General features: G+C 39.5%; 1 long non-coding RNA gene across 1 annotated transcript in view; it reads right to left on the bottom strand.

Moving 5' to 3' along the window:
- Positions 1 to 24,766, bottom strand: part of LOC147911808 (uncharacterized) — a 110,401-nt gene that overhangs the window by 8,493 nt on the left and 77,142 nt on the right. The window contains exon 6 of the long non-coding RNA XR_015550341.1: positions 16,297 to 16,415. This is a non-coding gene — a long non-coding RNA (uncharacterized LOC147911808). The remainder of the gene's footprint in view (positions 1 to 16,296; positions 16,416 to 24,766) is intronic.

Genomic DNA, 24,766 nt, shown 5'->3' with positions numbered 1-24,766 from the left:
TCCAACCTTTCACTCTGAGCCTGTGTTTGTCTTTAGAGCTGAGATGTGTTTCCTGGAGGCAGCACATTGTTGGGTCTTGTTTTTTAATCCATCCACTACTCTGTGTCTTTTGATTGGAGAGTTCAGTCCATTTACATTTAGGGTAATTATTGATATATGGGGGCTTGTTGTTGTTATTTTATTGCTCTTTTTCCGGTTCTTTTGCATTTCCTTTGTTTCTCATCCCATGTGTTTTGGACTACCAATTTACTTTGGTAGTTCTGTATGGGAGTTCTCTTAGTTTTCTCTTACTTTATCATGTGTGATTCTGTTCTGATTATTTGGTTAGTGGTTACCAAGAGGTTTGTATAAAAATCTTGTGCTTGTGATAGTCCATTTTTTGATGGCCTCTTATTCCCTTAGACAAAGTCGATTCGATCCCTTTCCTCTTCCCCTTGTAAGTTATTGTTGTCACATCTTATTCCTTCTTGTGCTGTGAGTTCGTTTTTAACATGATGAGGTTATATTTATGCTTGGTGCTTACCTTCCCTTGATCTTTGGATTTATATTTAAGTGTTTGCTAATCTATTTTGGTAGAGGACTGCATTTCTGGTTTTGTCAACCTATTTTCCTCCTTGTTCAAAACTTTGAATCCCCTTTCTCTTTTTTTCCTCAGGGATGAGGGCCTTCTTGAGCACTTCTTGCAGTGGGGGTCTTGTGGCAATGAACTCCCTTAGCTTTTGTTTATCTGGGATAGTTATTATTTCTCCATCATATCTGAAGGATATTTTCAATGGATAGAGTATTCTTGGCTGAAAGTTTTTGTCCTTCAGAATTTTTAATATATCGTTCCACTCTCTCCTAGTCTGTGAAGTTTCTGTTGAGAATTCGGCTGAGAGTCTGATAGGAAATCCTTCGTATGTTACTTCTTTTTGTCTAGAGAACTATTTATTTCATTCACTGGTATTTCCAGCTCATTCCCAAGGTTTGGGAAGTTCTCAGGTATTATTTCTTTGAACAAGTTCTCTGCTCCTTTTTCCCTCTCTTCTCCTACTGGAATACCTATAATCCTTATGTTGGATTTCCTAATTGAGTTGGATATTTCTCAGAGAGTTTCTTCATTTCTTTTTAGTCTTAGTTCTCTTTCCTCCTCCATCTGGAGAATTTCAGAATTGCTGTCCTCAATATTGCTAATTCTTTCCTCTGTATTGTCAGCCCTGGTGCTTACGGCTTCCAGATTTATCTTATCTCCTCTATTGTGTTTTTCACCTCTAATATTTCTGACTGTTTTTTCTTTATAGTTTTAATCTCTTTCATGAAGGAACTCCTGATATCATTGAATTGTCTATCTGTGTTTTCTTGTATTTCATTAAGCTTTTTATGATGGCTATTTTGAATGCTCTGTCATTAAGGTTATACATTTCTGTGCTTTTCAGGTTGACTTCTGGGTTCTTTTCATTTTCCTTTCGGTCTGGAGATTTAATATATTTTTGCATAGTGCTTGTCAGTGTTGACTTATTTTTCCTCATAGTGAAAATATATGGTCGCAGTTCCTTTTGCCACCACTGGGTGGGTGTCAAGGGCTGTGTATTCTGCCCTCCCTCGATCCACGGGCACTCTTGACTGCCCGCAGCTGAGCTGAAGCACGGCTGATCTGAAGCTCGGCTGAGCGGAGGCAGCTGGGGGGTGAAGCGTTGGAACAGCTAGACCTGGAGCATGGGAACGGCTGGAACTGGAGCGCAGCTAGGCTGAAGCAGTTGGGGCTCCAGTGCAGGTGGGTTGAAGCAGCTGCAGCTGAAGCATGGCTGGGCTGAAGAAGCAGGAGCTGGAGTGCTGCTGGGCCGAAGAACGTGGAATGGGAGTGCAGCTGAGCTCAAGTTGCTGGAACTGGAGTGTGGCTGGGCCAAAGTTGCTGGTGCCAAGTCAGCTGGAGCCTGAGCACAACCAAGCTGAAGCAGCTGGAGGTCGAGCTGAAGCAGCTGGGAGCGGGGCATGGTCAAGCTGATGCAGCTGAGGCTGGGGCACAGTTGGGCCCAAGGAGCTGGGGCCGTGGCATGGTGGAGCCAGGGCAGCTGGGGCTGTGGCATGGTCCAGCCAGAGCAGCTTGGGCTGTGGTGGATGGGGCCTGAGCTGCTGCTGTCTCTGGTGCAAGGGCACAGGCATGTCCCACTGCTGGTGGGACCTGGGCGCTTGGGGGCCCCTGCCTCTGGGGGCAGGGTACGGTCACGCTGCCGCTGCTGGTGGGGCCTGGACACCTGACGGCTGCTGCCTCTGGGGGTGGGGCTACAGTCGCACTGCCACTGCTGGTGGTGCTCAGGCGCTTGGGGGCCGCTGCCTCTGGTGGCAGGGTGTGGTTGTACTGCTGCTGCTGGTGGGGCCCAGGCACCTGTGGGCCACTGCCTCTGGCGCTGGGGCCAAACTGAAGCACTGCTGTGCAGAGGCTGCAGGGCCACTGTGCTGAAGCACCTAGCAGGCGGGCCAGGTGGGGGAGGGGAGCTTACTTTCACGAGAGACCCGATCTCAGAGGTCTCTTGCCTCACTTTCATTCTCTGCTCTCGTGAGGGGCTAGCTTCTCAAAAGTACACTTGCAACAGTTCTGCTCCCTCTGTAGTGGGATTCCCCACGGGCTGTGAGGGGTCTTGGAGAGCACTGGTTTTCCCATGGAGAGCCACCCCTCCCCCCTCAAGAGCCACGTGGTCTCGGACTCAGGGTTGCAGTCTTTGGGGAAGGAAGGGAGCTCCTCTTATCTCCTTCCACTTACTTTGGGGATTCCAGCACCTTGGTCCTTGGGTGTATGGCTGCCTGGGTGCCTCAGACGTACCCTGTGTTGTGTGACTAGCTTCTGTTGGAATATGAATGTCCTTTTTGTTGTGTCTTATAGGGGGAGAGTTCAATGGGGGAATCTCACTCCGCCATGATGCTGATGTCACTCCTCAGCATCTCCTCTTAAATACTAATAATTCTTTTATTCATCCCTACCTGACTGCTACGAAATGTCCCACAGAGGCTGATCCAAAACTTTTCTAGTCTATTTAAATTTCAAACCTACCCAAGAGCCTTCATGGACAGTAAATGAACTTATTTACTAGTTCACTGAGAAGATAGAGGTTCTCCAATGGGAGCTTGTTCAACTTGACGATTATCCATGTTAAGATTTCTCTGGACCCACAGTCTCACCTCCCCTCCTAAAGTTATCTTCTCCACATGTTTTTTTCTGAGCCTGGTGCCTACACAAGCAAACTGTCCACAATTTCCTTCTGTAAATGGCTCATTGGTACATTTGCAGACAGGTACTCAATCTCCCTGCTTGTAATTTAAAATAGCTAAACAATTTGTAACCACACATAGAATCAGAATCACTTAAATCTGAAATGTGTGAACTGGAAGAGGCTTTCTTAGAAGTCCACTAATCTTATCCTCTCCTGTTAATTATGAAGAAACTAAGATGCAAGAAGTGTGACTTACTTAAAGTCATAGCCAATTAATGACAAAGCTGAGACTTCTTTTTATGACTTTTTAAAAATTATATCACCACTTTAAATGACTCAGAACAAGAGAAGGCATGCAGGGAGCCACTGGGAGAACAAACATGCTTTCATTTTCATTTTAAATCTTGGTGATGAGGCTAAATCATCAAACACTGACATTTCTTTGCTATTACTATTTTTCAGTGCTCTTTTTCCCAAAATACATGTTTACAGAAAGCTGTGATGGATAGATAATCATCATTTGCACCATTCTTGTGGTATCTGGTGAAAGTGCCAGCCCAAAATTAAGTGGATTCTAAGATTCTCAAAGGGAATTTTGAATTTACTATTTAAAACAAGAACATTTGATGCACAAAGGTCTATTAATCAAAAAGCATGCAATTTATTTCACCAATCAAACTGATAACTTCACACAAACATTTTATACTAAAGCTCTTACAATTTATTCTAGCAGCAGAAAAAACAAAGAGATCCTGAAGTAACTTCAATGACACTCTATAATTCTGAAATGATAGAAAACTTTATTATCTCCAAGATAAGTCAAACTCTAAAGAGATAGAATATTTAAGCACTTTATCTTGTTATCAGAGGTTGAAAACTAGAGAGATTTTAGACTTGTGCTTCTCTCTTCCACCAACAAGAGAAAAATACTATGTTAAAGTTTTATAGGATCTAGGAGAAAAAGGAATGAAACTTTTGGTAGAATCCAATAAAATTGCAGCTATGCTTTTATAAAAGAAGGAAAAGAAAATCTAGATACAAATAACATTAAGATATTAATAATAAAGCTGGCAGTTGTTCAAAGGCATTTACGTAGTCATTCACATGGAAAGCAAAGGAAAACTCAAATTGCAGCAAGCCTACATGAAGTAGCACTGTCATTTGAGAATTTTTAATTAGAAAATTCAAGGAAGTCAATTGAGGTCACTCTAAGTAGAGAGAAAGGAGGAGAGGTTACACCATTTTGTTGCTATCAAGAAGAGTGACTTTAGAGACCAGAGCAGGTAGAACTAGGTCATTATCTCAGAATTCTACAGGGAACTGTCTATTGTAAGGAAGGGAAATCTGAAGGAATGCAATGGGGATTTATTTAGATTGCTTGTTTCTAACTATATCTTTGAGTAATTTAATTGCATTTCACTTATCATTTTAACATAACAAGGCTAGTGTTTTTCTTATATATTTATTAAAGGTGATAAGGAAGGAAAAATAGATTGTAGTGACCTTGCTTTATTAAGAAAAACAAATTATAGAGTCTGAGGCACAGAAAGAAAAAAGAATGAAGAAAAGTGAACAGAGCTTAACGGACTTATAGGACATCATCAAGTAGACTAATATATGCATTATGGAAGTCCAAGAAGAAGAGAAAGATAAAGGGGCAGAGAGATTATTTCAAGAAATAATGGCTGAAAATTTCCCAAATTTGATAAAAGACTCAAATCTACAAATCCAAGAAGTTCAATGAACTTCAAAGTAGGTTAAAACAAAAGAGAATCATACTGAGACACATTGTAATCAAACTGCCTAAAGTCAAAGACATGAGCTTGCCCTGATGGCCTAGCTGTTAAAGTTTGGCATGCTCTGCTTCAGTGGCCCAGGTTTGGTTCCTGGGCGTGTAACCACACCACTTGTCTGTCCGTAACCATGCTGTGGTGGCAGCTCACAAAGAAGAACTAGAAGAATTTACAACTATACACAACTGTGTACTGGGGCTTTGTGGGGAGAAAGGAAGGAAAAGGAGGAAGATTGGCAACAGATATTAGCTTAGGGTGAATCTTCCTCTGCAAAAAAATAAAATAAAAAATAAAGTCAAAGACAAAAGAGAGAATCTTGATAACAAAAAGGGAAAAGCAACATGTCACTTACAAGGGATCGAGTTATAAGATCGCTAATAAGATTATCACCAGATTTTCCATCAGAAATCTCACAGGCCAAAAGGCAGTGGTATGATATGTTTAAAGTGTTAAAAGAAAAAAATGTCAACCAAGAATTCTATATCCGGCAAAAACTGTCTTTAAAAAATGAGAGAGAAATTAAGACATTCCAAGATAAACAAAAGCTGAAAGAATTCATTGGTACTAAATCAGTCCTACAAGAAATGCTAAAGGGATCCTTTCGGTTGAAATAAAAGGATTATAGACTATAACTCAAACCCATATAAAGATAAGATCTCCTGTAAATATTTTCAAAAACACCAAATCCTGAAAACAATCCAAATGTACAGCAACTAGTGAATAGATAAAGAAATTTTCATATATCCTAACAATGGAATACTCCTCAACAATAAAAATGAATGAACCAATCATATATGCAACAACATGGATGAATCTCAAAAGCATTGTGCTAAGTGAAAGAAGCCACAAACAAAAGGATTACTCTTGGGACTCCATGTATATGACTTTAAAAAAGACAGAACCATATTGACAGAAATTAGATCAGTGGTTGCCAAGTGCTGAAAGTAGCGTGAAATCACTGACTACAAAGGAACCCAAGAGAACTTTCTGGGGTCATAGAGATACACCATATCTTGATTGTGACAGTAGTTACATGACTATATACATTTGTTGCAATCATACAATTTTGTGCACTTTGAAAGTGAATTTTACAATACGTAAATTATATCTCAATAGAAACGAAAGCATATGTTCACAAAGAGGCCCACACACACGGGTACCTAGTAACTTTATTTGTAATAGTCAAAAACTAGAAACAACCTAAATGTCCATCAAGACATGAGTGAACATACCATGGCATATCCATACAATGGAATACCACTCAGCAGCAAAAGAAATGAACCACAGATACAGGCAAAGAGCATGGATAAATCTCAGAACAACTATTCTGAGTTTTGAAAGCCAGAGAAAAAAAGAACACAAACCGTATGATTTTATTTATATAAAACTCCAGAAAATGTAAACTTTTGTATAGTGATTAATGGCTGTCAGGGGCTAGCAAGCGGAGGGATGTGTGAGAGGAGGATAACAAAGAGGAAGAGGTAATTTTGGGGGATAGTGGATATGTTCATTATGTTGATTTGGTGATGTCATTACAGATGCACACATACATCAAAATTTATTAAATTATATACTATATCTTCATGATTTATTAATATTTATAAATTGCTATTTATAAATAACTTCATATTTCATGGTTTGTAAGACTGTATCAAATATTTTCTTCACTACTTCCCAATTGATAGATATTTCACTTGTTTACAATGCTGCACTATCGTGCTACCAAAAAAACCAATATCTGTGGTTTTGTTTTTTGTATAACTGAAACAACATTTAAAGTATCGTGCAAAAGAGAAGGGAAAGGGCCGGCCCCGCAGCTTAGCGGTTTATCTTGTTTGGGGCTCTCTGTGCTTCCTGTACCTGGATGTCTGTTTCCTTCCTTAGGTTAGGGAAGTTTTCATCTATTATTTCTTGAAATAGATTCTCTGCCCACTTGTCTTGCTCTTCTCCTTCCGGGACACCTATAACATGGATGCTAGTGTGCTTGATGTTGTCCCAGCGGTCCCTTAGACTGTCCTCACTCTTTTTAATTCTTTTCTCTTTTACCTGTTCACCTTGGGTAATTTCTTCTAGTCTTTCGTCCAGCTCACAGATCCATTCTTTTGTATCCTCTACTCTGCTTTTGAGTCCCTCTAATGAATTTTTCATTTCCAGTATTGTATTCTTCATTTCTGATTGGTTCTTTTTTATATCTTCCATTTCTTTGTTGACATTCTCACTGAGTTCATCTATTCTTCTCCCCAGATCAGTGAGCATCCTTAACACTCTTAGTTTGAACTCTCTGTCGGGTAGGTTGCTCATTTCTGTTTCACTTAGTTCCTTTTCTGGGGTTTTGTCCTGTTCCCTTACTTGGAATGTATTCTTTTGCCTCCTCATTTTGCCTCTTTCCCTGTGCTTGTGTCTGCGTATTAGGTAGGTCAGCTACGTCTCCTGCTCTTGGATAGGTGACCTTATGTAAGTGATGCCTTAGGAGGCTTCCAGTGTGCTTCCCTCAGTTCTCAATGTTCCAGGGGTGACCCCTATGTGGGCTACGTGTGTCCTTCTGTTGTGGCCTGTTTGCTCTCCCTGCAGGTGCCCAGGGAGGCTGAGTTATGCTCCTGGCCAGCTGTTGTAATGCTCAGCTGCTTGTAGTTGTTGTGGGCCCTTCAGTCTCTTTATCAGGTGTGGGGAGCCCCAGCACAGTTGGCTGCAAGTTCTAATACCACATTTGTGTTGCAGTATTTCTTTTAAGTGAGTAGGCCCCCAGTGTGGCAGGTTGTTAGGCTCAGGGCCTTACAATTGCTGTAAGCCTCTAGCCTATTAGGTCTCTCGTCAGCTCTGTGAGGATTGCAGCTGGGTGGGGCTGGCCTCAGGCACAGGAGCACCCAATTGTTTCAGGCTTTGGAAGGTGGGGCAAACCCCCTATGTGGGTCTTTGAGAAGCACAAGTCTTCTGCAGCTGACAAGCCCTGCCGCCCACAGGTCCACACACACAGTCAACACAGTCCTGTCCCGTGTGAGCGCCCCGACCTCCCCAAGCGGACCCAGTCTCTCCACGGCGGGAGCCCCACACACACCACCCACTCCTTGTGCACACCCTGCCCCGCTCAAGTCGGCTCAGTTGCCAGGCTGCAGAGAATCCAGTCACCAATCTATGCAGGCCCACAAGTTGCCTGAGGGCTTGTTGTTGGGTGGGGCCAGTCTCTAGGGTGGGCTGCCTGCCCTGGCTGAGCTGGATTAAATCCGTGCTCTAGCGGGTGGGGCAGACCCTGGGCTAGCAGGCCTCAGAGAGTACCCCAATGGCATCTGTGTCAGCACGCCCACACCAGGTCACAACAAGGGCCGCCGCCAATGTCCCAGTCCCTGGAGAGGTCTCACCCCTCACCGAGATGCACTCAGGGCCTATTAGGTGAGTCTCTTTTCACCACAGCACTGTGCACCTTTCTTTCTGGTGATTTTAGGATGCTTTCTGACATGGGTGAGTTTGCGCACGGGCCTTTTAAGAGCCAGTTTTAGTTTCTTTGTGAACCGGTTTTTCTGGGGGTACTCCCCAGTGTTTTAGTAGCAGGCAAAGTCAGATATTATGCCACTGGTCTCGATTGTGCTGGGTCCACAAAATGCCCACAGCGGGGGTGCTCCCGGCTCAGGACCCTGCACCTCCAGGGAGGCTGCGTACCTGTGCACTGCTCCGGGCGGCCGTGAAGCTGGCGGCATGTGAAGGCAGCATTTTTCCTCTCCAGAAGGGAGTCTCTGCCTCTTCTACCTCAGTTAGGATTGTCTGTTGTTGCAGGAGATCCTCTCATGCAGTTTTCAGTTCTGTCTCAGGGGTAATTTTTCCACGAGTTGTTGTAAATTGGCTGTGTCCACGGGAGGAGGTGAGTTCCGAGTCTGCCTATGCTGCCATCTTGACTCCGCCCCTTTAAATTTTTATTTATTTGTTTTTCCCCCAAAGCCCCAGTAGATAGTTGTATGTCATAGCTGCACATCCTTTTGGTTGCTGTATGTGGGACGCAGCCTCAGCATGGCTAGAGAAGCAGTGTGTCGGTGCGCACCCGGGATCCGAACCCGGGCCGCCAGCAGCGGAGCTAACCGCTAGCCCACACCAAGACACATCATAACCAAAATGTCCAGAATTAAAGATAAAGAGAGAACCCTAAAAGCCGCAAGAGAGTGTCAAGTTACATACAAAGGAAACCCCATAAGGCTATCAGCTGACTTCTCAGCAGAAATCTTACAGGCTAGAAGAGAATGGCATGATATATTTAAAGTGCTAAAAGGAAAAAATTTACAGCCAAGAATACTCTACCCAGCAAGGTTATCATTCAAAATGGAAGGAGAGATCAAAATTTTCCCAGATAAGCAAAAATTAAAGGAGTTTGTCACCAAGAAACCAGTGCTACAAGAAATGTTAAAGGGACTGATTTAAGGGGAAAAGAGAAGACCACAAATAGGAAAAATTATCTATTTCCATGATTAGAACGTAATGGATACAAATACACAAAAAAGAGTTTAGATATGATATCAAAAACATAAAAGGAGGGAGGAGGGGAGTTAAGAGTACAGCTTTCAGACAGAGGTCAAACTAAAGTGACCATCAATTCTGTATAGAAGAAGAAGGGAACAGAGAAGGACTACTAAAACACTGAGAAAAAAAAAAAGTTAAAAAATGGCAGTAAGTACATACTTATCAATAGCTACTTTAAACGTCAATGGACTAAATGCTCCAATTAAAAGGCATAGGGTGGCTGACTGGATAAAAAAAACAAGACCCATATATATGCTGCATACAACAGACACATTTCAGACCTAAAGACACTCACAAACTGAAAGTGAAGGGATGGAAAAAGATACTCCACGCAAATGGCAATGAAAAGAAAGCTGGGGTGGCAGTACTCATATCAGACAAAATAGACTTTAAAACAAAAACTGTAAAAAGAGACAAAGAAGGGCATTACATAATGATCAAGGGAACAATCCAACAAGAGGATATAACACTTGTAAATATCTACGCACCCAATGTAGGTGCACCTAAATATGTAAAGCAATTATTAACAGACATAAAAACAGAAACAGACAGTAACACAATAATAGTAGGGGACTTTAACACTCCACTTACACCAACGGATAGATCATCCAAACAGAAGATCAATAAGGAAACATTGGCCTTAAACGACACACTAGAACAGATGGACCTAGTAGATATATACAGAGCATTCCATCCAAAAACCAAACAATACACGTTCTTTTCAAATGCACATGGAACATTCTCCAGGATTGATCACATATTAGGCCACAAAACAAGTCTCCATAAATTTAAGAAGATTGAAATAATACCAAGCATCTTTTCTGACCACAACGGTATGAAACTAGAAATCAACTATAGGAAGAAAATCAGAAAAGCCACAAATACGTGGAGATTAAACAAAATGCTACTGAACAACAACTGGGTTAACGAAGAAATCAAAGAAGAAATCAAAAAATACCTGGAGACAAATGAAAATGAAAATACGACATGCCAGAATTTATGGGATACAGCAAAAGCGGTTCTAAGAGGGAAGTTTATAGCGATACAGGCCTATCTCAACAAACAAGAAAAATCTCAAATAAACAATCTAACAATGCACTTAAAGGAACTGGAAAAAGAAGAACAAACCAAGCCCAAAATCAGTAGAAGAAGGGAAATAATAAAAATCAGAGCAGAAATAAATGAAATAGAGACCAAAAAAACAATAGAAAAATTAATAAAACCAAGAGCTGGTTCTTTGAAAAGATCAACAAAATTGACAAATCTTTAGCTAGACTCACCAAGAAAAAGAGAGAAGGCACAAATAAGTAAAATCAGAAATGAAAGAGGAGAGGTTACAACAGACACCTCGGAAATACAAAAGATTATAAGAGAATACTATGAAAAGCTATATGCCAACCAATTCGACAATCTGGAAGAAATGGAAAAATTCTTAGAATCATACAACCTTCCAAAACTGGATCAAGAAGAAGTAGAGAATTTGAATAGACCAATCACCAGTAAGGAGATCGAAACAGTAATCACAAACCTCCCCAAAAATAAAAGTCCAGGACCAGACGGCTTCCCTGGGGAATTCTACCAAACATTCAAAGAAGACTTAATACCTATCCTTCTCAAACTCTTCCAAAAAATTGAGGAGGGGGGAAAGCTCCCTAACTCATTCTACGAAGCTGACATTACCCTGATACCAAAACCAGACAAGGACAACACAAAAAAAGAAAATTACAGGCCAATATCACTGATGAACATGATGCAAAAATCCTCAACAAAATACTAGCAAATTGCATACAACAATACGTTAAAAAGATTATACACCATGATCAAGTGGGATTTATTCCAGGGATGCAGGGATGGTTTAACATTTGCAAATCAATCAACGTAATACACCACATTAATAAAATGAAGAATAAAAATCACATGATCATCTCAATAGATGCAGAGAAAGCATTTGACAAGATACAGCATCCATTTATGATAAAAACTCTGAATAAAATGGGTATAGAAGGAAACTACATCAACATAATAAAGACCATATATGAGAAACCCACAGCTAATATCATCCTCAATGGTGAAAAACTGAAAGCCATCCCTCTAAGAACAGGAACCAGACAAGGATGCCCACTGTCACCACTCCTATTTAACATAGTACTGGAAGTCCTAGCCAGAGCAATCAGGCAAGAGAAAGAAATAAAAGGGATCCAAATTGGAAAGGAAGAAGTGAAACTGTCACTATTTGCAGATGACATGATTTTATATATAGAAAACCCTAAAGAATCCACCAGAAAACTTTTAGAAGTAATAAACGAATATGGTAAAGTTGCAGGATACAAAATCAACATACAAAAATCAGTTGCATTTCTGTACACTACCAACGAAGTAGCAGAAAGAGAAATTAAGAATACCATCCCATTTACAATTGCAACAGAAAGAATAAAATACCTAGGAATAAACTTAACCAAAGAGGTGAAAGATCTGTACACCGAAAACTATAAAACATTTCTGAAAGAAATTGAAGAAGACACAAAGAAATGGAAAGATATTCTGTGCTCTTGGATTGGAAGAATTAACATAGTTAAGATGTCCATACTTCCTAAAGCCATCTATAGATTCAGTGCAATCCCTATCAAAGTTCCAACAACATTTTTCACAGAAATAGAACAAAGAATCCTAAAATTTATATGGAACAACAAAAGACCCGAATAGCTAAAGGAATCCTGAGAAAAAAGAACAAAGCTGGAGGTATCACACTCCCTGATTTCAAAATATACTACAAAGCTATAGTAACCAAAACAGCATGGTACTGGCACAAAAACAGACACACAGATCAATGGAATAGAATCGAAAGCCCAGAAATAAACCCACACATCTATGGACAGCTAATCTTTGACAAAGGAGCCAAGAACATACAATGGAGAAAAGAAAGTCTCTTCAACAAATGGTGTTGGGAAAACTGGATAGCCATATGCAAAAAAATGAATGTAGACCCTTACCTTACACCATACACAAAAATTAACTCCAAATGGATTAAAGACTTGAATCTAAGACCTGAAACTGTGAAACTTCTAGAAGAAAACATAGGCAGTATGCTCTTCGACATTGGTCTTAGCAACATCTTTTCAAACACCACGTCTGGTCGGGCAAGAGAAACAATAGAAAAAATAAACAAATGGGACTACGTCAAACTAAAAACCTTCTGCACAGCCAAGGAAACCATCAACAAAACGAAAAGACAACCTAACAATTGGGAGAAGATATTTTCAAACCATACTTCTGATAAGGGCTTAATCTCCAAAATATATAAAGAACTCATGCATCTCAACAACAAAAAAACTAACAACCCAATTAAAAAATGGGCAAAAGACCCGAACAGACATTTCTCCAAAGAAGATATACAGATGGCCAACAGACACATGAAAAGATGTTCAAAATCACTAACTATCAGGGAAATGCAAATCAAAACTACAGTGAGATATCACCTCACGCCCGTCAGAATGGCTATAATTAACAGGACAGGAAACAACATGTGTTGGAGAGGATGTGGAGAGAAGGGAACTCTCATACACTGCTGGTGGGAGTGCAACCTGGTGCAGCCACTATGGAAAACAGTATGGAGATTCCTCAAAAAATCGAGGATAGAACTACCATATGATCAAGCTATTCCACTGTTGGTTATTTATCCAAAGAACTTGAAAACACCAATTTGCAAAGGTACATGCACCCCTGTGTTCATTGCAGCGTTATTTACAATAGCCAAGACTTGGAAGCAACCTAAGTGCACATCAAGGGACGAATGGATAAAGAAGCTGTCGTATATATACACAATGGAATACTACTCAGCCATAAGAAACGATGAAATCCAGCCATTTGTGACAACATGGATGGACATTGAGGGTATAATGCAAAGTGAAATATGTCAGAGGGTGAAGGTCAAATACTGCATGATTTCCTTCATTAAGTAGTAGATAATAACAACAATAAACAAACACATAGGGACAGAGATTGGATTGGTGGTTACCAGAGGGGAAGTGGGGAGGGAGGAGGGTGAAAGGGATAATTCGGTACATGTGTGTGGTGATGGCTTGTAATTAGTATTTTGGTGGTGAACATGATGTAATCTATGCAGAAATAGAAGTACAATGATGTACACCTGAAATTTTTACAATGTCATAAACCAATGTTACTGCAATAAACAAAAAATTTAAAAAAAAATTTAAAAAAAAGAGAGAAAGGAGAGTATATGTAATGTGATTAAATTATTAAGTAAAACAATTTTATCAAATATTTAATAAGCTTTAACTTTTTGAAAATTTCCACTGCTATTGTTGATCACTTTCCTCAACTTTTGTCTTGTCCATAAAAGAATCTATTAAGGTTAAACACGAGGGATCAGAAATTATTCTATTAGATTACTCAGGCAAAAGGTGGCTGCCAGCCTATAATTCTACTATGCAGATTATCATTTTTAAGTCACTTGCCATTGAAGAGAAATCAACCTATACCACACATAAAGAACAAGCTACCACACACTCCTTTCTTAGCTAATTTACTGAATTTAACACTAGGCTTGTCGAGCACCATAACCAAGTATTCATGAACATATTTTGACCACACTTTCACCATTTTTAAAGGATTCCAAGTATTTTTCAACTTTTATGATTATAGAATTCTTCAAAATTTCTTTCATGATTCATCATGGGTAGAAATGTGCCAAAGACTCTGTTAATAATGATTAAGGCTCAAAATGACCCTAAAACAAAAAACAGCAACAGGAGGATATACAATAACACTCATTAATTCAGGATTCCTGTAAAAGATTTTACTTAAGTAACATTTGATCTGGAACAGGAAATATCAAGTGAGTGAAGGAACATCTCAGGAACATTCAAACACTCCAGGTACATGTTTCTTAATAAATATGAAATTTTCTTAATAATTAATTATTCCTAGTTAGGCATGAAATAAATAACTAAAGAACCTCTTTGGAGCAACAACGCTAGTTCTCATTACTGTACGTACTGAAGGAGAACTCGAAACTTTTGGGTATAATGGATGTGTTTGTTATTTTGACGATCATTTACTAGGTGTAACATATGTCAATATTATCAAATTATACATTTAAAGTAGGGCAGTTTATCTTCTCTCATTATACTTTTATTAATAAAGCTTAAAATAAACCCAAAATCTGTGTGAGCAAAGCAACCAAGGAGGAAAGTGGTTAAGCGATCAGGGCAAAGAGTAGCCTGATCTTCTTCATTGCTGGCCATGCTTGGTCATTATTTTCAGTCTAAGTTCTTTTTTTTTATTTGCAGGGAGAGAGATTCACCCTGAGCTAACATCTGTTGCCTATCTTCCTCTTTCTTTTTTTCCCCTCCCCAAAGCCCCAGTTGTATATCCTAGTTGTAAGTCTTTCTAGTTCTTCTATGTGAGCTGCCACCACAGCATGGCAACTGACAGATAGGTGGTGTGGTTCCGCCACCGGGAAATGAACCCAGGCCGCCGAAGCAGTGAGAGCGCTGAACTTGAACCACTAGGCCATGAGGGCTGGTTCATTTTCAGACTAATTTCAGTGGGAAATCATTGGAGAGTTTCAGGCAGGGGCCTGATATGATTTGAATCATGGCAGATACTAGAATCACAGATGTGTGAAATTGGGAGCCACATTGAGCTCCCTAAGTCCAGGTGCTCTTAAGAGACAGGTCCATAGGGTTCCTTCAAGTTCCTTAAGTATCTGTTAATTTGTGTATGTATATGCACATGTGAGTTTTTAAAAACTAATTTACACACCATTCAACAGCTTCTCAAACAGGTCCACAAAACTTTAAAAACATCTCATTTATTTGACTCACATATTAGATGAAGAAATTGAAACCTAAAGAAGTAAAATGATTTATTCAAAATCAGAAGTGGCAGGTTGATGAGGTCATAAGGGTTTATATGATGCTGACTACCCCTCTCCCCTGGCCCCCTCACCTCTCGCTGCCCCAACTGCTCATTCACAGAACATAGTCATAAGGAGCTGGCACACAGCACACGAAGCCAATGTTTGCTGAAGCCTGACCTGGTCACCCATGTCAACAGGAGAGTGTGCCAACAGTAGGGTCCACAAGAGGTGATAAGCTACTACAACTATAGGAAAATAGTCCCTTATGATGCCCTCATGAAACTTGTGTAACTTTCTAAATCGCTTATAACATGTGTGCATTACTGTCAAAATCACAAAAGACAATACATCATAAATAAGAATACCCTATTCATCTTTCAGTATTACTCTGAGCCTGCCCTGTGCTCTACACCAAAAGAATAATATAGAATTGGCAGTCAATGGTTGTAGTTTTCTTCCTGTAAAGAACGACAAATGAGTTCGTGCTTGAACCTTCCCAATAGAGATTTCAATTAGGTATAAATAAAACTACTTAACTAGAAGGCCATGTAGCAAAGTACATTTCCCAAGGGAAGTTTCACATCGTACTTCAGAGATTCCAATGTAGGATGACAGAAGGTCTTTTCCATAGCACTCCAGGGGGACAAACAGGATCACCTCAAATTCTTTCCTAGCTCTAGGGTTTATGAAAGTATCAGGCTACTCTGATAGCCTTAAAAGGTCCCAGGTTACTGAAATAGCCCTGCCTCTCGTTGCTCAATCTTGAGCACTAAGAACATAGCTGTAATACTCAACAGAGCCTAATGTACACATGATTCCTAGAAAACCTCCATGGCACCAGTATACACTGGATTAAAACATTTCAGAAAGTCATGCTTGTAAAAATCAAGGGGGTAAAATGCAAAGTACAGCTGAGAGTTGTATTCCATACCTATCACAAGTGTGAAATCAGTGTCTGATCTTCGTCTGTGCTTGCACTCTGGGTCCACAGCCTTGCAGCACACCACGGGCTGGAGGTCACGCTCTTCAGTTCTCTTACAAAGCTGTGACCTGAAAATGAAAGGAAGTATTGTTGAATACCTTTGCCACGGATACAAATCAATTTCCCTAAGTAAGGATTCAGCATGAAACAACCAACCAACCCAGTCTTTTTCTGGCTCTGTAAGAGGAGCCCTTCAAGCCACTACACACCCTCAGGAGAAATAAGCCTGAGCCTAAAGATGGTCTGAACTTTATACTGCAAATCCATTGTGATTTAATCAGCTGTGATCTTTTAGTGACCTCACAAAGTAACTTGCTGGGATTCAGGCTTGTGGTCAAGGATACTGGTCAGCCTTTCTCCTTAAACTACTGTCCCTGAGGTTAATCTGTGAGTCCTACATCCACGGATACAGAAATGTTCTCCCACTTGTAACTTATTGATTCCATGATGGATGAGTATCCTGGCACTAGGTGGCACGTGACAGCTTGGGTTTTGTATGGCACTGTCACTCCAGTAGCTATTAACAGCTTACTAAACTGGACTGAGACACTTAAGATGCTATGCAAGGACCAATTTATACATGTATTCCAAAAGATCCATTTTATAGAAGCATACACAGTTAGTATGCATGGCTAGAGCCTCAGTATTCAAAGTGGCAAAGGTCTTAAGCCATGTCCTAATTATGTAAACAATCAAGGTAAGTCTGGCCCTAAACCTGACCAATTCCATACTGCCAAAATACAACAACACAGCACCTCTTGCATCAAAACTGGAGGGAAAATGATGATTTGTCAGTGGCTAAGTGATTTAACAAAGTCACATCAGTAAGAGGCACGGGATAGTCCCTCTCATTGCCACTTTCATCCCCCAGATCTCCACTGGGCTCCCCCCTCACTTCCTTCAGGTCTTTATGTCACTTTCTCAGTGAGGCCTTGGCTGCACAACCTCTGGGAAGGTGCAAATCCCCACACCCTTCGCAGGCCCCATTCCCTTCCCCTGCTTTAGTGTGCTGCATAGCATGCGTCACCATCTGTTGTGGTATATATGTGTCATATTTATCTCATGCTTTCATTTTCTGCCGCTAGAATGTGAGCTCCCGGTGAGCAGGGACCTTTTTGTCTCTTTCATGGCTGTATTTCAGAAGAACAGTGTCTGGCACACAGCAGGTCCTCAGCCAACAATGAAAGTCACCTTTGGCCATCAGCCCTAATGTTCATGCCATTTCCCAAGGTGACCCAGTTAACTGTATAGGGTGCGTCATTCAGAATTTCCTTCCACATATTTACATTCTCATACAAGGGCCCATTAAAATTACATAACATTCACCTCAATTAAGCCCTTGACTATTTCTACAATACATTAAACAAAAATCACCTGTCTCTAGTCCTAACTGGAGACACAACCAATTGCAGCTCTGTAAATGTAACCATCATCAACGCTTTTACTTTGGCATTTTCACCCATATATTTCATTAACATACTCAAAATATGATTACTTTATCAGTTGTCATTGGCATAGTTTTTTCCATGGATGTTTATAGCTCTATGACACGAATCATTTCACATAAAGCAAATAGAAGAATGTAACAAAAATTCTATGTATCAACCGACCAGCTTCAACAATAATTAACATTTTATCAATTGTTTTATTTATTTATTTATTGCTGACATATTTCAAAGCATATTCCAGATATCATATGACTTTATGCATAAATCCAAAGAGGTTATTTCCTCCACATATTCTACCATAAACTCCAACAAATAGGGCTTTAAGAAACATAACCAGGGCCGGCCCCGTGGCTTAGTGGTTAAGTGAGCGCGCTCCGCTGCTGGCGACCCGGGTTCGGATCCCGGGCTCGCAGCGACGCGCTGCTTCTCCGGCCATGCTGAGGCCGCGTCCCACATACAGCAACTGGAAGGATGTGCAGCTATGACATACAACTATCTACTGGGGCTTTGGGGGGAAAAATAAATAAATAAAATCTTTAAAAAAAAAAAAAAAAAAAAAAAACATAACCAGTAATGTCAGCATCACGGCAGAGTGAGTTTTTTACTTTGTCTTTCCCACCTAAATTAAAACTAAATGGACATCCGTTAACCAACAGAGTATTCCTTACACAACACAATAGGACATCTGAGATATCCAAGCAGCTATACATCTGGAGGTGCGTGGACTGAACCCCTGGGAAACAGTGGAACTAGAGGAGTGGCCCCCTCCCCCTCCCCAGGGGCAGTGATCCAGGACACGGATCCTCACACAGTGGCCAGTGAGACAGTGAGTGGAGGCGGGGGCAGAGGAGCCTGTGCTAATGCTTGTGGAGCAGGGGTAGCCTGGCCTGCAGGAGTACCCACCGAGCTATGGCAGCCTCTCTCATGAGAATGCTTCTTGCTCTGTGGCTGTGGACTGGCCTGTGAGAATGTGCCCTGCTAATTGGTGGTGGCCTGGCCAGTGTGAATGCAGAGCAGTCCAACCAGCATAACTACTAGCAGATGGGGTGGGAACAGAAAAAACAGCCCCTGCCACCCACCAGCAGTGACAGGTGGAATCTGTGACCAGAAGGATCAGGAACTGCAGCAGAACCAGTGACCCAGCCCCCAGTGGCAGCAATATCCACACCAGCTCCACTAACAGTGGGGGCTGCATACAATTTCCCGGGTCCCCAGGTCCCCACCAGCAACAGTGAAACTCATGAACTCAGCACCCCTGGTAGTGATGTGACCAGTACCCCAAGACAACCTGGGAAGAGCAGCACAGGTGGTGCATGGGACAGTAACATCTGAGCCCCTGGAGAGCCAGTGGAGGAACAGGAGACCTAGGTGAGCCTAACCAAAGTAACCAAAGATGTGCCCAAATAAGAAAAGATGATTACTACTACAAATGTGCCAGCAGAATATCAATTCATTAATCACCATGAAGAACTACAGTAACACAGCAGAACAGAAGAAAAATGACAACTCCCCAGAAACAAAACCTGAAGTCATAGAATATTACAATCTAACTGACAGAACTCAAAATAGCTGTCATAAAGAAACTCAACAAGTTACAAGAAAACTCGGAAAGACAGTTCAATGAGCTCAAGAATAAAATTAATTAACAAGAGTAGTACTTCACCAAAGAGATTGAAACTCTAAAAAAAAAAAAAAAAATTCTGGATATGAAGAACACAATTAAAGAGATAAAAAAATAACCTAGAACTGCTTCAGGTGGAAGAGGAGAGAGAACTAAGACTTTAAAAAAATGAATAAATTATTCAAGAAATATCTGATTCAGTTAGGAAAAGTAACATAAGGATTATAGGTATCCCAGAGGGAGAAGGGAGGGAGAAAGGAGCAGAGAGCTTGTTCAAAGAAATAATAGCTGAGAACGTTCCAAACCTGGGGAAGGAACTGGACATAAAAGTACATGAAGCCAATAGAACTCCCAACTACATCAACGCAAAAAGACCTTCTCCAAGGCATATAATAGTAAAACTGGCAAAAGTCAATGACAAAGAAAAAATACTAAGGGCAGCAAAAGAGAAGAAAATAACCTTCAAAGGAACCCACATTAGGCTTTCAGTAGATTTCTCAGCAGAAACCTTACAGGCTAGGAAAGAGTAGAATGATATATTCAAAATATTGAAAGACAAAAACTATCAGCCAAGAATATAGTATCCAGTGAAATTATCCTTCAGACATGAGGGAGAAATAAAAGCTTTCCCAGAAAAGTAAAAGCTGAGGGAGTTCATCACCACTAGACCTTCTTTATAAGAAATGACTAAGGGAGCCCTCCTACCTGAAAGAAAAATGCAAAGGTTTACAAAGCTTTGAGCAAGGAGATAAATAGACAGACAAAATTAGAAAATTGCAGCTCTATATCAGGTAAGCAAGCACTTAATTATAATATAAAAGATAAAGAGAAAGAAAGCATCAAAAATAACTATAAGCCCTTCAATTTAGTCACAAACTCACAACAAAGAAAAAGAATAATTTGTGACAACCAAAAAATAGAAGGGGAAGAGGAAAGAGATGGAACCTACTTAGGCTAATGGAGATGAGAGGCTATCAGAAAATGGACTATCTCCTCTATGAGATATTTTGTACAAACCTCATGGTAACCACAAAACAAAAAATCAGAACAGAGTCACAAATCATAAATAAAGACAAAATTGAGAAAACCATTAAACTGAAATGGTAGTCAGAAATACAAGGGAAAAGAAAATAGAAATATATAAAAACCAGAAGACAAGAGATAAAATGGCAGTGTTAAGCCCTTATATATCAATAATCACTCTAAATGTAAATGGACTGAATTCTACAACCAAAAGACACAGAGTGAATGGATGGTTTAAAAAACAAAACCCCAAAATATGCTGCCTCCAGGAAACACATCTCATCTCTAAAGACAAACATAGGCTCAGAGTGAAGAGATGGAAGATGATATGCTAAGCAAATGGCAAACAAAAGAAAGCAGGTGTTGCCATACTTTTATCAGAAAAAGCAGACTTCGAGATAAAAAAGACAATGAGAGACAAGGAGGGGCAGTATATAATGACAAAAGGGACATTCAACAAAGAGGACATAACACATAAATATATATGCACCTAACACAGGAGTAGCAAAGTATATAAAGCAACTACTAACAGACCTAAAGGGAGAAATTGACAGCAACACAATAATAGTAGGGGACCTTAACACCCCACTTATGTCAATGGATAGATCATTCAGATAGAAAGTCAACAAGGAAACAGTGGCCTTAAATGAAACACTAGACCAGATGGAGTTAATAGACATATATAGAACATTCCATCCAAAAACAGCAGAATACACATTCTTCTCAAGTGCATGCTGAATATTCTCAAAGATAAACCATATGTTGGGAAACAGGGCAAGCCTCAATAAATTTAAGAAGAATGAAATCATATCAAGCATCTTTTCTGACCACAGTGCTATGAAACTAGAAATCAACTACAAGAAAAAAGCTGGGAAAATCACAAATATGTGGAGACTAAACAACATGCTACTGAACAACCATTGGATCAATGAATAAATCAAAGGAGAAATCAAAAAATACCTAGAGACAAATGAATATGAAAACACAACATACCAACTTTTATGGGATGCAGCAAAATAGCTATAAGAGGGAAATTTATAGCAATATAGGCCTACCTCAAAAAAGAAGAAAAATCTCAAATAAACAAGCTTACCCTATACCTAAAAGAACTAGAAAAAGAAGACCAAACAAAGCCCAAAGTCAGTAGAAGGAAGGAAGGAAGAAAAATCAGAGGAGAAATAAAGGAAATAAAAACAAAACACAAAATAGAAACACCAAATGAAACTAAGAGCCAGTTCTTTGAGAAGATAAACAAAATTGACAAACCCTTACCCAGATTCACTAAGAAAAAAAGAGTGAAGATTTAAATAAATAAAATCAGAAATGAAAGAGGAGAAATTACAATGGACATCACAGAAATAGAAAAGATTATAAGAGAGTACTTTGAAAAGCTATACACCAACAAACTGCATAACCTAGAAAAATTGATAAATTCTTAGAATCATACAATCTCCCGAAACTGAAACAAGAAGAAAGAGAGAATTTGAATAGACCAATCACAAGTAAAGAGATTGAAACAGTAATCAAAAACCTCCCAAAAAACAAAACTCCAGGACCAGACACCTTCACTGGTGAATTCAACCAAAGATTCAAAGAAGACTTAGTACCTATCCTTATCAAACTCTTCCAAAAAATTGAAGAGGAGGGGAAGCTTTCCAACTCATTCTATAAGGCCAACATTACCCTGATACCAAAACCAGACAAGGACAACACAAAAAAAGAAAATATAGGCCAATATCGCTGATGAAAATAGATGCAAAAATCCTCAACAAAATGTTAGCAAATCAAATACAATAATATATTAAAAGGATCATACACTACAATCAAATGGGATTTGTTCCAGGGATGTAGGGATGATTCAACATCCGCAAATCAATCAATGTGATACACCACATAATCAAAATGAAGAATAAAAATCACATGATCATCTTAATAGATGCAGAGAAAGCATTCAACAAGAGACAGCATCCATTTATGATAAAAACTCTGAATAAAATGAGTATAGAAGGAAAGTACCTCATCATAATAAAAGTGATATATGACAAACCCACAGCCAACAGCACAAAAATGGATAAAAACCGAAAGCCATTCCTCTGAGAACGGGAAGAAGACAAGGATGCTCACTCACACCACTCTTATTCAATATAGTACTAGAACAAATAGCCAGAGCAATTAGGCAAGAAAAAGATACAAAAGGGATCCAAATTGGAAAGGAAGAAGTGAAATTTCACTGTTTGCAGATGACATGATTGTATATATAGAAAACCCTAAAGAATCCACCAAAAAACTACTAGAAATAATCAACAAATACAGTAAAGCTGCAGGATACAAAATCACCATATGAAAATCAGTTGCATTTCTATACACTAATAATGAACTAGCAGAAAATGAAGTCAAGAATACAATCCCATTTACAATCGCAACAAAAAGAATAAAATACCTAGGAATAAATTTAACCAAGGAAGTTTATTTACAGTACAAAATTTATTTACAGTACAAAGAACTGTACACTCAAAACCATAAGACATTGAAAGAAATCAAAGAAGACGTAAAGAAATGGAAAGATATTCCATGCTCATGGATCGGAAGCATAAACATAGATAAAATGTCCATACTACCTAAAGCAATCTACAGATTCAATGCAATCCCAATTAGAATTCTAATGACATTCTTCACAGAAATAGAACAAAGAATCCTAAAATTTGTGTGGAACAACAAAAAACCCTGAATAGCCAACGAAATCCTGAGAAAAAAGAAAAAAGTTGGAGGTATCACACTCCCTGAATTCAAATTATACTACAAAGCTATAGTAATCTAAATAGCATGGTACCAGCAGAAAAACAGATACACAGATCACTGGAACAGAACTGAGACCCCAGAAATAAAACCACACATTTATGGACAGTTAATCTTTGACAGAGGAGCCAAGAACATAAAATGGAGAAAGGAAAGTCTCTTCAACAAGAGGTGTTGGGAAAAATGGACAGCCACGTGCAAAGGAATGAAAGCAGACCATTATCTTACACCATACACAAAAATTAACTCAAAATGGATTAATGACTTGAATATAAGACCTGAAACCATAAAACTCTTAGAAGAAAATATAGGCAGTACACTCTTTGACATCAGTCTTAGTAGCATCTTTTCGAATACTATGTCTACTCAGGCAAGGGAAGCAAAGGAAAAAATAAACAAATAGGACTAGATCAGATTAAAAAGCTTCTGCAAGGCAAAGGAAACCATCAGCAAAATCAAAAAACAACCCACCATCTGAGAGAAAATATTTTCAAATCACATGTGCGACAAGGGGTTAGTTTCCAAAATATATAAAGAACTCATACAACTCAACGGCAAAAAAAATGAACAACCTGATCAAAAAATGGGCAGAGGATATGAACAGACATTTTTCCAAAGAAGACACACAGATGGCCAAGAGGCACATGAAAAGATGTTCAGCATCACTAATTGTTAGGGAAATGCAAATCAAAACAACAATGAGATATCCCCTCACACCCATCAGAATGGCTATTATCAAAAAGATGGGAAATAACAAGTGTCGGAGAGGATGTGTAGAGAAAGGGAACCTTCATACACTGCTGGTGGGAATGTAAACTGGTGCAGCCACTATGGAAAACAGTATGGAGATTTCTCAAAAAATTAAAAATAGAAATATCATATGATCCAGCTATCCCACTACTGGGTATTTATCCAAAGAACATGAAATCAACAATTCAAACAGATTTATGCATCCCTATGTTCATTGCAGCATTATTCACAATTGCCAAGACATGGAAGCAACCCAAGTGCCCATCAATAGATGAATGGATAAAGACGATGTCGTATATAAATACAATGGAATACCACTCAGCCATAAAAAAAAGACAAAATCTTGCCATTTACTAAAACAGATGGACTTTGAGGGTATTATGCTAAGCAGAGTAGGTCAGACAGAGAAGGACAAATACCGTATGATTTCACTCGTATGTGGAAGATAAACAAACACATGGAACAGATTAGTGGTTACCAGAGGAGAAGGGGTGGTGGGAGAGCAAAAGGGATAAAGGGACACACATGTATGGTGATGGATAAAAACTAGACTATTGGTGGTGAACACAATGCAGTCTATACAGAAACTGAAATATAATAATGTACACCTGAAATTTACACAATGTTATAAGCCAATGTGACCTCAGTTAAAAAAAAATCCAAATACCATCACTATATCTAACAAAAATTACAATTATTCCCTCATTCCACATGAAAACATCCATGTCCAATGAGCCTGTTTGACCTAATACGTCTCTTAAATTTCATTTGTTCTTAGTAG

The sequence above is a fragment of the Ceratotherium simum genome, chromosome X (assembly GCF_057802395.1).
Source record: "Ceratotherium simum simum isolate JZ-2026a chromosome X, ASM5780239v1, whole genome shotgun sequence".
Taxonomy (NCBI): Eukaryota; Metazoa; Chordata; class Mammalia; order Perissodactyla; family Rhinocerotidae; genus Ceratotherium; species Ceratotherium simum.
This window is presented reverse-complemented; position numbering and strand designations above follow the sequence as displayed.